The sequence below is a fragment of the Lycium ferocissimum genome, chromosome 10, assembly GCF_029784015.1.
Source record: "Lycium ferocissimum isolate CSIRO_LF1 chromosome 10, AGI_CSIRO_Lferr_CH_V1, whole genome shotgun sequence".
NCBI classification, from domain to species: Eukaryota; Viridiplantae; Streptophyta; class Magnoliopsida; order Solanales; family Solanaceae; genus Lycium; species Lycium ferocissimum.
In genome coordinates this window covers 62,890,205-62,906,399 of record NC_081351.1, presented here as the reverse complement: position 1 = coordinate 62,906,399, position 16,195 = coordinate 62,890,205, and positions in this window count along the sequence as shown.

The following is a 16,195-nucleotide window of genomic DNA, read 5'->3' as shown; positions in this document are numbered from 1 at the left end:
TCGCCTTCCATAAACTCTAAGTCCCGAACCTTCCGGTCCGCATACATCTTCTGTAAACTCTGGGCTGCTAGAAGCTTTTCCTGAATAAGCTTCACCTTGTCCACGGACTCTCTCAACAAATCTGTGCCCCACGGGCGAACCTTAAAAGCATCAAACCACCCAATAGGAGAATAGAACCTCCTACCATATAAAGCCAAAAACGGCCCCATATCGATACTAGAATGATAGCTGTTGTTGCACGCAAACTCTGCTAAGGGCAAGAACTGGTCCCAATGACCACCAAAATCAATGACGTATTCTCTCAGCCTATCCTCGAGCACCTGGATAGTCCTCTCAAACTGACCATCAGTCTGGGGATAAAAAGTTATACTAAGGTCCAACTGAGTACCCAACTCTGCCTGAAAAGCCCTCCAGAAGTTGAAAGTAAACTGGTACCTGATAAGAGATAATAGAAATAGGGACCCCGTGCAATCGCACAATCTCACGAATGTAGATCTTGGCTAACTTCTCCATAGTATAGATGACCTGAACTGGAATGAAATGAGCGAACTTAGTCAACCGGTCAACAATAATCCAAACTGAATCAACCTTCCCCAACGTCTTTGGAAGACCCACCACAAAATCCATGGCAATCTTCTCCCACTTTCACTCGGGAATGGGATCCTCTGAAGCACAACACCAAGTCGCTGGTGCTCATACTTGACTTGCAGACAATTCCCACACTTAGCCATAAAATCTGCAATATCTCTCTTCATCCTACCCCACCAGTAATGCTTCCTCAGATCACGACTTCATAGCACCCGGATGAATGAAATATCAAGAACTATGGGCCTCCTCCAAAATCAAACAAATCAAACAGCAACACGAGGAATGCGCACACATTCCTTGATCCTCAGAATACCCTCACTATCAAGCATGGCCTCCTTAGGCTCATCTCTCGTAACCTTATCTTACACAACTGGGCATCCTCAAACTGCTGGGCCCTAATCTGATCCAAAAGAGACCACCTCGCCTTAACACAAGCTAAGACCATACCCGGAACTGAAATATAAAGGAGCATGAAATTGTTAGCTAGAGTATGAACCTTCATGGCTAACGGACGCTCAGAAGCAACTAATTACGCTAAGCTACCTATACTTATTTCCTTGCGACTCAAGGCATCAGCTACTACATTGGCTTTCTCGGGATGATAGAGAATGATGATGTCATAATCCTTTAGAAACTCCATCCACCTATGCTGCCTAGAATTTAGATCGCTCTGACAGAACACATGTTGAAGGCTGCGGTGATCGGGGAACACCTCACAATGAAGTCCGTACAGATAGTGCCTCCATATCTTCAAGGCAAAGACAACCGCCAACAACTCCAAATCATGGGTAAGGTAGTTCTTCACGTGGATATTTAATTATCGGGAGGCATAGGCAATGACTCTACCCTCCTGCATCAACATAGCACCTAAACCAACAAGGATCATCACAACATATTAAAAAATCCTTACCCTTCACGGGTAATGCCAAAATCACGACTGAAGTCAAAAGAGTCTTGAGCTTTTGAAAGCTCTCCTCACAAGTATCGGACCACTGGAAGGGAACCTCTTTCAGAGTTAATCTAGTCAATGAAGAAGCAATATAAGCAAAACCATGCACAAATCGATGGTAATATCTGGCCAATCCCACGAAGCTACGAATCTCAGTCACAGTAGTGGGCCTCGCCTAATCTCTAACAACCTCAATATTCTTGGGATCAACCTTGATCCCATCTTTAGACACAACGTGGCCTAAGAATGCCACAGACTCAAGCTAGAACTCACAGTTCGAAAACTTAGCGTAAAGCTTCTTCTCCTTCAACAACCCAAGGACAATCCCCAAATAACGCTCATGCTCCTCCCTACTCTTCGAATATATCAAGATATCATCGATGAATACAATGAAGAAGGAATCCAAGTATGACTTGAAAATGCCATTCATCAAAGTCAAAACGCATCTGAGGCTTTCGTAAGCCCAAATGACATCACAAGGAACTCGTAATGACCATAACGAGTCCTAAAGGCCGTCTTCGGAACATCTTCAGCCCGAATCTTCAGCTGATGGTAGCCTGACTTAAATTAAGCTTTAAAAATATCGAAGCACCCTGAAGCTAGTCAAACAAGTCATCAATGCGAGGAATAGGATACTTATTATGAATGGTAACCTTGTTCAACTGACAGTAATCTATACACATCCTCATTGTACCGTCTTTCTTCTTCGCAAACAAAACAGGAGCACCCCAAGGGGAGACACTCAGTCTAATGAACCCCTTACTCAATAGATCTTGTAACTGCTCCTTCAACTCTCTCAACTCAGCGGGCGCCATCCTATAAGAAGGAATAGAAATAGGGTGCGTGCCCGAATCCAAATCAATAAAGAAATCAATGTCGCGGTCAGGTGACATACCCGGCAAATCAGAAGGAAAAACCTCCACGAACTCACTTTCAATGGGCACGGACTCAAGGGGCAGAGAAGCAAAGCTAGTATCACGAACATGGTCCAAGTAGGAAAAATGCCCCTTGCTAACTAACTTCTTCGCACAGATAAAAGAAATGATCTTCTTAGGAGCAGGGCTCAAAGCACTCCACCCACTCTAATCTAGGAATCCTAAGCATAGCTAACTTGATTGTCTTAGCGTGACAGTCCAAGATCACGTGATACAGTGACAACCAAGTCATACCCAAGATAATATCAAAATCTAACATGTCCAGTATCATCAAATCTAACCAAGTATCATATCCCATAAAAGTAACTCAGCATGACCAAAAGACTCGATCAACAACAACTGAATCTCCAACCGAAGTAGACATATGGACATGCACATCAAGACGACCACTAGTCAAATCCCAACTAACAGAATGATAGGCAGATACATATAGAAAGTAGACTCGGGATTAAACAAGACTGAAGCAGGTCGATGATGCACAGAAATGTTACCTGAGATCACAGCATCAGAAGGAATACCCCAAAAGGAATAGTAAATACCACCACTGAGGTTACTCCGTCCCGACTACTCCCCTCCTATGGAGGTCTGAAAACCACCTCTACTAGATTGGTGTTTACCCCTGAACTGATGAGATCTTCCGCGGCCAAACTGAGCATCGCCTCTGGCTGAAGAACCACCCTGGCCACTAAATGGGACCAAAATCCTCGAAGTCTAGAATCGGGAACTCTACTAGAACCCACTCTGTCCAGATCTGGGATAATCTCTCATCAGGTGACTAGAGTCACCACAAACATAGCAAGATCTGGGGCTGGAAGCCGATACACGGAAGCTGATAAACTAAAGGGATCACCACGGTCAGATAGACGAGAGTAAGAACCACCATAGGACTGCCCAGCTCCATAAACACTGGGTCTAGAGGAACCAACTGAAGAACCCTACGACAAACACTGAAAAAGGGAGGTTGGGGGCTAACTGATAGGGCATGGATGACTGTGCGCTACCCCTGTAGCTAGAACCACTATACCCACCATGATGACGTGGCCTCTTCATACTAGACTCTCCCATTGATCGAGCCTTGGCAGACTCAACACCCACAGCATGATCAACAACTACCTGAAAGGAAGATCCCAAAGTCACCAGCTGGAGACAAGCAACATGGAGCGAATACACAAGCCCACCAACAAATCTACAAACCTTCTCCTCCTCTGTGGGAACCAACTGAGCAGCATACCTGGCCAAAAACAAAAATCTGGCCTCATACTCTGACACTGACATACCTCACTATCACAAGTGAAGAAAATCATATCTATGCTAATCCCTCAAAGTACGTGACATGTACTTCTCCAAGAAAGCCTGATGAAACTGTGTCCAAGTAAATGGAGGCGTACCAACTGGTCTACCCTCAATAAAAGTCCTCCAATAAGTCTTTGCATCGCCGTGAAATCGGAAAGATACATAATCCACACCATGAGACTCCACAATACCCATCTTATAGAGCCTCTCATGCATCTCCATTACAAACTCATACGCATCCTCACTATGCAAGCCAAAGAACTTAGGGCCTTTATTTTTAGGAACCTTCTAACAGGCTCCTGATCATCAACAGTCAAAGTCTAAACTGCCATGGGTCTGGATGCACCCTCAGAGACTAGAATACCGCCTAAATGTGGGGCTACAGCAGCAGTAGGATGCATCTCCAAAGTCTAGCCCTGCTCGAGAGTCCGTCATCCCACTCGAGTCTGGGAAACACCTGCAGTAGTGGCACCACCTACGGCATGCTAGCCGTCAAGATGAAGAAGTACACGGGCCATAATATCCGAGAATGCCTGATAAGGCATGGTATCAGGGTGAGTCAAGGAGGGTCCCATACCTCCCCCAGCTGCCTGTCCAGCCACAGGGGTCTCATCCCTGGACAGTGCAGCCCCATGACCTTTAGCTCGGTCGTAACCTCTCACCTGTCCTCGTTCTCTGATGCCTGCCCTAGCAGCGGGCTCGGGCACTCGTCCCTTGTGATGGTAGCTCATGTCCTTACCATCTTTGAGAGAATAGAAATGAATTAGATACCAATTTGAATAAAGTAGGACGAAGGAATGAACTAATGTGAAGTTTCCTAAATTTCCCAAAGCCTCTCGCAGATAGGTAAGGAGCTCACCATACCGATCCGCAAGACTCTAATAGATATGCTCTTGAATTTATAAACCTAGTAACCTATGACTCTGATACCAACTTATCACGTCCCAACTCAAGGAACGTGCAGGCACCCACCATATCCAACCTCGGTAGGCGAACCCGTCGCTTATTCACCACCTAATAAACAGTAAAGTAAACCCAATAACTAGAATATATAACATAATTCTAACATAAATAGATAAATAAAGTAAGTTGGAAATTTTACATCAATCCCAAAATCTGGTCTACGCCATACAAGAGCCACTACAATAAATCCATCACTTTGAAATAAGAATACATGGCCTAAAAGCCGAATACTATATCAGAATAACAAGTAAGACAAGTAGAAGAGAGGAGACAACAGGGCTGTGGATCCGTCCAAGTGCTCACCCTAAAATGCTCATCAAATAGCCTCGGGACTCAGTCACGAAGAGCAGAAGTCGATCCACACACAAACTCTACACTCAACAAAGAATGCAGCAAGGTAGAAACAGTACAACAATATGTACTGAGTAGATATCATAGGCCGACAATAGTTGGGTAACATATTCATAAGAAAGAGACTGCAAAAGTAGGCATGCTCACAATCAGATATAACTCAACACAGTCCATAGTACCAAATTTATCAAGTCTAGCATATCTCCTCAAGATCAACTATAAGCCCGAAGTACTACCTCAAGAATCACTATCAAGTCGAAGTGTCACCATAATATCAACCATCAAATCCAACACAATGCCATAAGTAAGTATGAGATGAATGAAAATGCAAATGCAATGATACACACACACTTCGGGCAAAAATATCTCTTCGCCTCGACAGTCATGACTCATGAGGGAATGCTAAGTCCATGTACCTGCTATGGCGCATAACTGTTACACCCCGCACTTTCAGAGCATGAGCATGACACGTACATCACTGTAGTAATGGAGTGTCGGAGACGTCCCATGACGCTTGAGAAGGTACAAGCCATGAAAAAATATGTAACAACGAAGTAAAAGGACGAATTACAATCTCGTAAGTCATAGTCGGGAAAGACTATTTTGAAACCCAAGAACATGATCATTATTAGTATAATGAATGACAAATATCATATATGGAGAGTCTCGGAATATTTCGAGATCGAATAAATTGAAGAAAATAAGATCGACGAAAATTTGGGAAATGTTGGGCGAATTTTTAGTCAACTTTGGAGGCGCGTATCTTATAGTATATATGGAGTTTTAAGGTGTTTCAAAAGCCTAAAATGAAGTTCGTCGAGTCTAGTTTGTAATGCAATAAACCTCTAATCGATAGAAAATCGGAGTAGAGAATTATAGACGTTACAAACTGAACTGTCGCGCAGAAACAGTACCGCTACAGTACTGTAGCTACTGTAGCTACAGTGAAACCGACCCAACTTATTATAAAAAGGGTCAAAACCCCCATTTTTCATCATAAAAATGGTCCAAAATTTCCAGAAAATTCTGCACACAAAGGGGTCTTAAATCCCACATAAAAGTGAGGATTTTGAGTGAAATTCAAGCTACGAAATACTAATCGAAGTCCAGGCGACGGAGACGCAATTATAAATTCGTTTTGCGACGGAATGAGCTTGGAAACAAGTGGATATAGAATATCTTGCCACTTTAGTAAATACAAGGTATGAATCATTGAATTTCTTTCTCTATCAAGTTTGATTAAGGAATAATTGCAAGAAGAGTTATAGTTTGTCAGTGTTGATGTTGTTGAATTATGGATTGAGGCTTGAAGAGAATTTTGGATAAAATCTATATATATTCATCTTGTAGAATGTTGAGGATGTTTTTATTGATGTTTTTAGTATTAATTTCGAGCTTTTTACGGAAATAAAGTTATTAATTAGTCGTACCCAAGTTGGCTAGTTGAGAAATTTAGACAACAAAAGTGGGCCGTTGTATGGCATATGTTGGTGTTGAAATGATGTTACCTTGTTGGTATTGTTGTCGATGTTGTTGGTTGTTGAATCGGAATTTCTTGAGGGCACATAAGAGGAAAAAATTTCATTTAATCTAAAAGGACTTTCATTAAGTGTTTAAGACGAGCGTACGACGATGATCCTAATGATATTATGAATGGTTACATATGTAGATTGAGGCTACGAATAATTCTTAAGCGAGTTGCAAGACAGGAAATAAGTTGAAGGTCGAGAATTTATCTTCCAGGTATGTTAAGGCTCGCCCTTTCCTTTCAAAGGCATGATCCCTAAGTTATGATTTCATAAATGTTTCCATATTTTTCTTGTCATTAAAAATTAAATGTCCCAGATTCCAAAGCATGATTTTCCTTCTTGATATTCCATAAATGTTTTCTATAGTACTCCTATTTTCCAAAACCAAAGGTTGTGATGATGTGAGCTCTTATGATAACGACGAAGGATATGTTTTTCAATGATAACGATGATGTCAAAAGTGAGAATATCATTATGATGACTATGATGAGAATGATTCCATGTTTGAGGGTTCTAAGTTTATGATTCCAACGACAATATAAGAATGTTGAGTTATTTACTGATTTTCTCAATTCATTCATGAACGATAACTAATTTCTTTTAAGGTTCCAAAAATACATGGTTTGATGCCTTATGAAATTCATGATCTTATTCTATGTTTCTCTTAATGCTATTCTTCATTGATAGTCTCACCTTATAATAATTGTTCCTTCAAGGTGAGACAAAGCGACAATGATCATTCCAAAATATAATCGGAGGTTACCGACCTTACGTCACTCCGATGCACTTATAGCTTTTACTTGGCTCTTATGCATGCTTTATATATATGTATGTATTTTCTCACACCGCGCCGCGCTATAGTCGGCCGGGTAGGCACGTAGATGTGCACACCTTTGGTGGGCATGTTATGAGATCGCCCGGACGCGGGAGGCCCGGGACGCGGGCTAATGATGATAAACACCGAGCCTTAATGGCCGGGCATTTGTGATACTATTTATATATCACACCGAACTTAATACGGCATGTTACTATTTATATATCGACCGAGCCTTTATGGCCGGGCATGTTACTATGTATATGTATGAAATGTTTAAAAAGGCTAAGCATGCATGACATTCGCCTTACGAGGCATCCGGATGTTAGTTATCTCTCTTACTCATTGTTACTTTTCATATCTATATTATGTTATTATTCACGCCTTACATACTCGACATTATTAAATCGACGTCCCTTATGTGGACGCCTGCGTTTCATGCCAGTGTATACGGATGAATAAGGATACTTTAGAAGATGTTCAAATGGATTGGTGAGCTCCATTTCTTTTCGGAGTGTTTAAGTCGAGTATCCATGTCATGGTATAATGATTTATGTTAGTTTTTAAGCAAGTCACGTATATAGTATATTTTGGCAAGTGGCTCTGTAAGCCGATGTATTATCATGCATTACTTTACAGATTCCATATGATCACAGATCTTACTTGATTTGATAAAGACGGAAAGAATGTTTTTCTGAAAAACTTTCACCATGCCTTTCATTCCATGATTTAAGGGCCCAATGAGACTATGAGTATAACGAGAACCAGTGGGTTCGCTCGGCTCTAAGTAAGGGTCGAGTACCCATCATGCTCCATCAGGACTGGGGTGTGATAATAACCCGATCCAATAGTTAATGTCGTGAAACGTGAAACCCGATCCAAATAAGTGTTGCAGTATGTGCAACCCTATCCAATAAGTGTTGCAGTACGTGCAACCCGATCCAACAAGTGTTGTGGTGCTTAAATCGATCCCAATATATGTATAAATGAGTGTATGCATGATAATAAGGCCAGCAAGAATATAAGAAACAATCGTGCCTGTTACACCTGGAAAATTTCCCCTTAGTGTACAGTGAATAGACTAACGAGGGGCATGACGTATGCGAGGTTTGGACAAGTAAGAAATAGTCTTTAATGGTTCTAATTAAGATTTCCAAAGACATTCGAGTTAAGGAAAGAAAGTTGTTAAGGAAAGCGAGTTATAAGTTGAGTGTGTCGGGCAAAATTACGAGCATCGAGTCAATGATACTTTAAGGATGCTTTGAGGAAGAGTTATAACGTCCCTTAGATTTCTAATGAATTGATAAACAAGTGTTAAGAAGGTTCCATAAGGATTGGAGATCAAACGAGACGACGGGAACAACTTCTGTGGAACTGTGAGTTCCACGACCATGTTCCACGGACCATGGAATGTTCCACGGACCGTGGAAGGGTCCGTGGAACTGCCAGCAGAGATGATGTCTAGCTGGTCGTGAACCACGACCAGAACTATGGCCAACACAAGGTTCCACGGACCGTGGAAGAGCCCGTGGAAGTCCCGACGGGCTGAACTTAGTTCAATTATATATTGATGCTCCCATTCCATTTATTTCATTTCCACCCACTTCTTCAACCTCTCAAGACCTCTAGAACCTTCCATATATTTCATCCATAAGAAAACAAAGGATATCAAGATCAACAACAAGAATTGAGTGAATCAAGTGTATGAAACCTCACTAAAGTCATCCAAACCAAGAAATCTCAAGAAAGGTGAAATAGGATTTTGGTGCAAGAAGTGTATTATCATTCAAGGCTTAATCCTCCATCATCTAAGGTGAGTTTCATGACCTTCCCATGTTGTTTGAAGCATTGATAGGTTGAAACACTTAAATTGTAGAAGAGTATAGAAAATGGGTCATAAATGGGTGAATAGTGTCATTATTGAGTAGTAGTTGGCATGAATCATGATAATGGATATGTTGAGATTATAAATACGTTATAAAAGATATTTAAAATAGGGAATAAGTATTGGATGTGAAAGAACGCGATAATGGACTTTGGTCATGATTATGGAGAATTTGGAGTGAAATTGTGAAATGCGAATAATGTAAATGGATGACGATTGTTGTTATGATATTGTGATTGATATCATGAATGTTGGGAGTTGATATGGAATATGGCGGAAGTCGTATAAACAAAGGAAATGCTGCCCAACTTTCCCTAGCTTTAGTAAGTACGTTCTTATGATTGTTTAGCTAATGTCGATACGAATTTTCTTGAAGGTATAAACGAGTGCATCAAAGGAGAACGAGCAAGCAATAGAATAGTTAAACGACAAAGGTATGTGAGGCTATTCCTTTCTTCCTAAGGCATGAATCTTATGGCATGAATTTCCTCCTTCTTGATGAATTTTCCGTCTTAAAGAAGACAATGAGTCCTTATTTATGAATAGTCATCCGAGAGAAGACATACACGAAGAGTAGGATAATGATGATGATAAGCTTAAGTCTAAAGAAGTTATAGCCCATGATATGATGTTCATATAAAGCTAATGATACTATTTATAATCTATTGATGCTAATCATTATTTACACTCACCTTGCTTGTTCCTTCAAGGCGATATAACGCTTATGAATGCTCCATAATTAAATCTGGGGTCCACGACCTTATGTCACCCCGATAAAGTATGATTATCTATGAGTCTCTATGCATGCATTATGATGAGTCATGATAAGTATATTATGATGAGCATACTATTATGAGCATACGATAATATATTACACCGCGCCTATACGGCCGAGCATGTCACCGCAAAGGCGGGCCGCATATACACCATGGCATTGGCCGGCATGTACACCACTAGGGGGCGGCATGAAATGGTACCTGGATGCAAAGGAGGCTCCGGACGCGGGCTAATGTTATTGATTATCACACCGTACCTATATGGTCGATATGGCAACTTATACATTTACGCATATATGATATGATGATGAATATGAAAGTAATCCCTATGATATGATGCATTATTTCTTTTATGACTCGATCCATACAAATTATGTCTCATTTAATGCCTCCTTATTTTATTGATGTTTCATTATTGTTTATGCCTTACATACTCAATACAATATTCGTACTGACGTTCATTTTCTTTGGACTCTGTGTTCATGCCCACAGGTAGACAGGGAGGTGATCTAGACTCATAGGAGCTGTTAGCTGATTGAGAGCACTCCACTTTTCCGGAGGTGCCATGGATTATTCTTTTGGTACATATATGTATACATATTCCTGATTTGAGCACGATGGGGTGCTGTCCCGTCGATATGTCTAGTACTCAGTAGAGGCTCGTAGATACGCGAGGTGGGTAGATGGTCTCACTAGTTCTTATGTATATGCATGTATATTTATTATTTTAGTAAAAGAAAAGGATTATGTTTATAAAAGTAAATATGTTTCAAATGTTAATAGTTTTCCATAATTATGAGCGTATACTATAAATGAGAGTAGATGAGTAATAGAATGAGCTGTTCGTTAGCCCGGACACTCCATCATGGCCCGTAGCTCGGTCGTGACAAAAGTAGTATCGTAGCAAATTCTAGGGAAGTGTCTACGAGCCGTGTCTAGTAGAGTCTTGTTTATGGTGTGTTGCGCGTCACGCTAATAAACAAAAGGCTACAAGGCATTTAGGAAAAATGACCATCTTTCTTCTTATGAGATCGTGCGATAGAGTCGTGCATAAGTTTTATCCTCCTAACAATGTGTTGTGATTTCAGAAATGCCGCCAAAAGGGAAAGCGAAAGCCGCCCAGAAGGGCAAGACTACGATGAGAAGGCGGGCAGAAAGAAAGCTGCCAATGAATGTAGAATAGGGTGAATCACACCACGAGGCTCCATCTAATGCCTCCACTACTCCGCCTATTACGGAAGAGCAAGAAGGGGCTTCAGCTCTAGCTCCTATGCCTCCAGTGCCTCCACTATCTACTTCGGGTCAACAAGTGACCGAGGCCATTCAATTATTGACACAGTTAGTTGCCGCTCAGGCACAACGGCAAAGTGCGGGCCTAAGCGATCGGTCAGCTAGTACTAGAGCCCGTGACTTTATGAGTTTAAATCCTCCAAAATTCTTTGGGTCAAAGCCGGATGAAGACCCGCAAGGCTTTATTGATGAAATGTTGAACAGGATTATTCATGCTTCGAGACCGAATCCGTGGAGTTGGCATTATATAGAATCCGCAGATGTGGCGGTTCTATGGTACAATAATTGGATAGCATCGAGAAAGGAGAATGCGCCTCCGTCCGTTTGGCAAGAATTTGTAGACGCTTTCATCCGCCATTACTTGCCACCCGAGGTCCGCCGAGCTAGGGAAGATAGATTTCTAAATTTGAAGCAAGAGAGTATGAGTGCTCGGGGGTATAGCCTTCAATTTAATTCCTTGGCTAGATATGCCCGACTATGGGCGGCCGACATGGGAGATCGGCGCATAGGTTTGCGAAAGTCGGGGCTTAGGGCCACTTTTGTTCTAAAGATTTCTCTTAACGGCCATTGCAAGATGGGATGGATATTTTTCGCATTCAAGCCCATGCCCAAAATCTTGAAGGACAACAACCTCCAGAGGGGTGATCGTGATGTTGATAGAGGCAAAGCAAAAGGGCCGAGATCTATGGGCACGTGAACGATTATAGAGGAATCAAGGCGGCACACATTCTAGGCACTCGGTGCCGCCTCGGTGACGAGTGCGCCTCCTCGATTCACAGGCAGGAGATTTGATCGCTCCTATCGTTCGGGGACAGGTCGAGTTCGAGGCCCCTCGTGTCTCGCTTTGGGGGAGATTATAGTCGGAGGAGACCACCGGTTCCCGATGCGTGCGGGGGCGGTAGATTGCACTGGGCCATGTCGCCAGGGTTCGGATGCTTGTTACGCTTGTGTGTCGGGTAAGGCATATGATGAGAGATTGCCTTCGAGATCGATGAGGTAGAGTTGGGTCTAGCCCACAGATCGCCGGCTGGTTCCTCTTCGCGCCGGCCCAGCGTACTCCCGCATTCCGGCGAGTTCGGCAGAGGCCGAGGGGGATCATCTACTTCAAGGTGCACTCACCCCCGCATTGTGCTTTACTCGGACGACGGTGATCTCGAGTCCTCCCCAAATACGTGATTACGGTACATTGTCCGTGTTTTCTCATGATGTGTATGCATTGATAGATCCGGGGATCTACGTTATCTATATATTACTCCATATGTTGCTAATCGTATTGGGGTGAAACCTGAGCCAATCAAACCTTTTGAGGTATCCACTCCGGTTGGTGATCCCGTGATAGCTAGACAAGTGTACAAAGATTGTATAGTAGTGATATGCGACTGTCAAACCAAAGCTGACCTAGTTGAGCTGGAAATGCTAGATTTCGATGTAATTATGGGTATGGATTGGTTGGCCTCGTGCTATGCTAATGTTGATTGCCGATTAAAATTAGTTCGATTCCAATTTCCGGGAGAGCCCGTGCTTGAATGGAAAGGTAATACAGCAACTCCAATGGGTAGGTTCATTTCCTACCTTAAGGCAAGAAAGATGATAGCTAAGGGCTACATTTATCATTTAGTCCGAGTTCATGACACCGAAGCAAAGTCGCCAACTTTCCAATCCATTCCAGTAGTGAATGAATTCCCGGATGTATTTCCAAATGAACTTCCAGGTCTTCCTCACGAAAGAGAGATTGAGTTCGCTATTAATGTGTTGCCGGACACTAAGCCTATTTCTATTCCTCCTTATCGAATGGCTCCGGCAGAATTGAAAGAGCTAAAAGGACAGTTGAAAGACTTACTCGAAAAGGGGTTTATTAGACCCAGTTCATCACTGTGGGGAGCCCCAGTCTTATTTGTAAGAAAGAAAGATGGTTCCCTACGAATGTGCATTGATTACAAGCAGTTGAATAAGGTGACCATGAAGAATAAATATCCTCTTCCAAGAATTGATGATTTATTTGATCAATTACAAGGTGCCAAGTGGTTCTCCAAAATAGACCTGAGATCGGGTTATCATCAAGTCAGAGTTAGAGAAGAAGATATTCCCAAAACAGCCTTCAGAACGAGATATGGCCATTATGAATTCCGAGTGATGTCGTTTGGGCTAACTAATGCTCCGGCAGTGTTCATGAATTTAATGAATAATGTATTTAGGCCTCTCTTGGATCTATTTGTAATAGTATTCATTGATGATATTCTGGTGTATTCTCGCACAGAATCAGAACATGCCGATCATTTACGTATTGTTCTTGGAATTCTTCGAACTCGAGAATTGTATGCAAAATTTTCAAAGTGCGAGTTTTGGTTAAATTCTGTGACATTCCTGGGTCATGTGATTTTAGATGATGGCATTCGAGTTGACACTCAGAAAATTGAAGCGGTGAAAACTTGGCCAAGGCCTACGATGCCTACAGAAGTTCGTAGTTTTCTGGGATTGGCAGGTTATTATAGAAGATTCGTAAAGGGCTTTTCATCTATTTCAGCCCCGTTGACGAAGCTAACCCAAAAATCAGCCAAATTACAATGGAATGATGCTTGTGAACATAGCTTCCAAGAGTTGAAGGATAGGTTAACCTCAGCTCCAGTTTTAACACTTCCAAAAGGGCCGGATGGCTATGTTGTGTATTGTGACGCTTCTGGCGTGGGGTTAGGATGTGTATTGATGCAGCATGGTAAAGTCATTGCTTATGCTTCGAGACAGCTGCGAAAACATGAAAAGAACTACCCAACCCATGATCTCGAATTGGCTGCAGTTATCCACGCATTAAAGATGTGGAGACATTATTTGTATGGTGTGCACGTGGATATCTATACAGATCACAAGAGTCTCCAATACATCTTCAAACAAAAGGAGTTGAATCTGCGGCAGGGGCGGTGGTTAGAGTTACTGAAAGAGTATGATGTGAATATCTTATACCACCCCGGAAAGGCAAATGTAGTAGCCGATGCACTTAGCCGCAGATCAATGGGTAGTCTATGTGAAGTTCCCTCGGAGAAGAAAGAAATGATTCATGAACTCCATCAACTAGCTAATCTTGGAGTACGTCTAATTGATTCAGGTGATGCAGGAGTTAGTGTTAATAATCCCACAGTTTCGTCCTTGGAGATGGAAGTGAAAGAGAGACAGTATGAAGATCCTCAATTGAGCCATTATAGAGACACTTGTCGAACAAAAGAGAAGTCTCCATTTGAAATTTCCATAGAAGGAGTTCTCAAGTACCGAGGCAGGTTATGTGTTCCGAACGTTGCAGAATTACGCCGCCGAATCTTAGAAGAAGCTCATTACTCTCGGTATTCTATTCATCCAGGAGCAACGAAGATGTATCATGATCTTAAGTTGATATACTGGTGGGATGGCATGAAAAGAGACATAGCAGAATTTGTAGCCCAATGTTCAAATTGCCAGCAAGTAAAGATAGAGCATCAAAAGCCAGGGGGATTATTGCAAGCAATGGAAATTCCCGCTTGGAAATGGGAAGTGATCAACATGGATTTTATTGTAGGATTACCCCGTTCCCGAGGCAAGTATGATTCTATATGGGTGATCGTGGACAGACTCACGAAAGCAGCTCATTTTCTTCCAGTCAAAACTACATACTCAGCCGAAGATTATGCAAGATTGTATCTTAAGGAAATTGTGAGACTCCATGGTATCCCAATATCCATTATTACAGACAGAGGAGCACAGTTTACAACCAAGTTCTAGAAATCTTTCCAAGAAGGTCTAGGTACTCAGGTAAGGCTCAGCACGGCATTTCATCCGCAAACTGATGGACAAACCGAACGTACTATTCAGACTTTGGAGGATATGCTAAGGGCATGTGTTTTAGATTTTGGAGGTAGTTGGGACGACCACTTACCCCTAATTGAGCGCATATAACAATAGCTATCATTCCAGTATCCAAATGGCTCCGTATGAAGCTTTATATGGAAGGAAGTGTAGATCTCCAATTGGATGGTTTAAAACAGGAGAAGTGCAATTAATAGGCCCTGAGTTGATTCAGCAGGTGGTAGAAAAAGTCAAGATGATCCGAGATCGATTGTTGACGGCCCAAAGCAGCCAAAAATCTTATGCGGATAACCGCCGGCAAGATTTAGAATTTAAAATTGATGATTGGGTGTTTTTGAAGGTATCACCAATGAAAGGGGTGATGAGATTTGGTAAGAAGGGAAAGTTTAGTCCTCGATATATTGGACCCTACAAAATCATCCGCAAGGTGGGTCAAGTGGCGTATGAATTGGACTTGCCTTCGGAGCTTGAATTAGTCCATCCAGTTTTTCATGTCTCAATGCTTCGTAAATGTGTTGGAGATCCTACGAAGATTGTGCCAATAGATGATGTTCAGATCACGAAAAAGCTAGCCTATGAAGAAGTACCCATTGCCATATTAGACAGGCAAGTACGAAGACTTCGGAATAAGGAAGTAGCTTCAGTCAAAGTCCTATGGTGAAATGACAACCGAGAAGAGATGACTTGGGAAGCAGAGGAAAAGATGAAATCCACATATCCGCATTTATTTCAGGCCCCAGAAGAGATCTATGATGAGACATCAACATTATAAGGTATGTATGTTTTTCTTTTATGCATATGGGTCGTGTGTGGCCAATTTATATTACTATTGTGTTTTGGCCCTGTGAGGCAATGTTATTATGGGTTGTTGTGACAGGATGGTAGCACCATATTACAGGGGAGACTCTGGCGAAATTTTTCAAGAGTCCCCGATGACTTAACATTCCAGGACGAATGTTCCAAAAGGGGGGAAGAATGTTACACCTGGAAA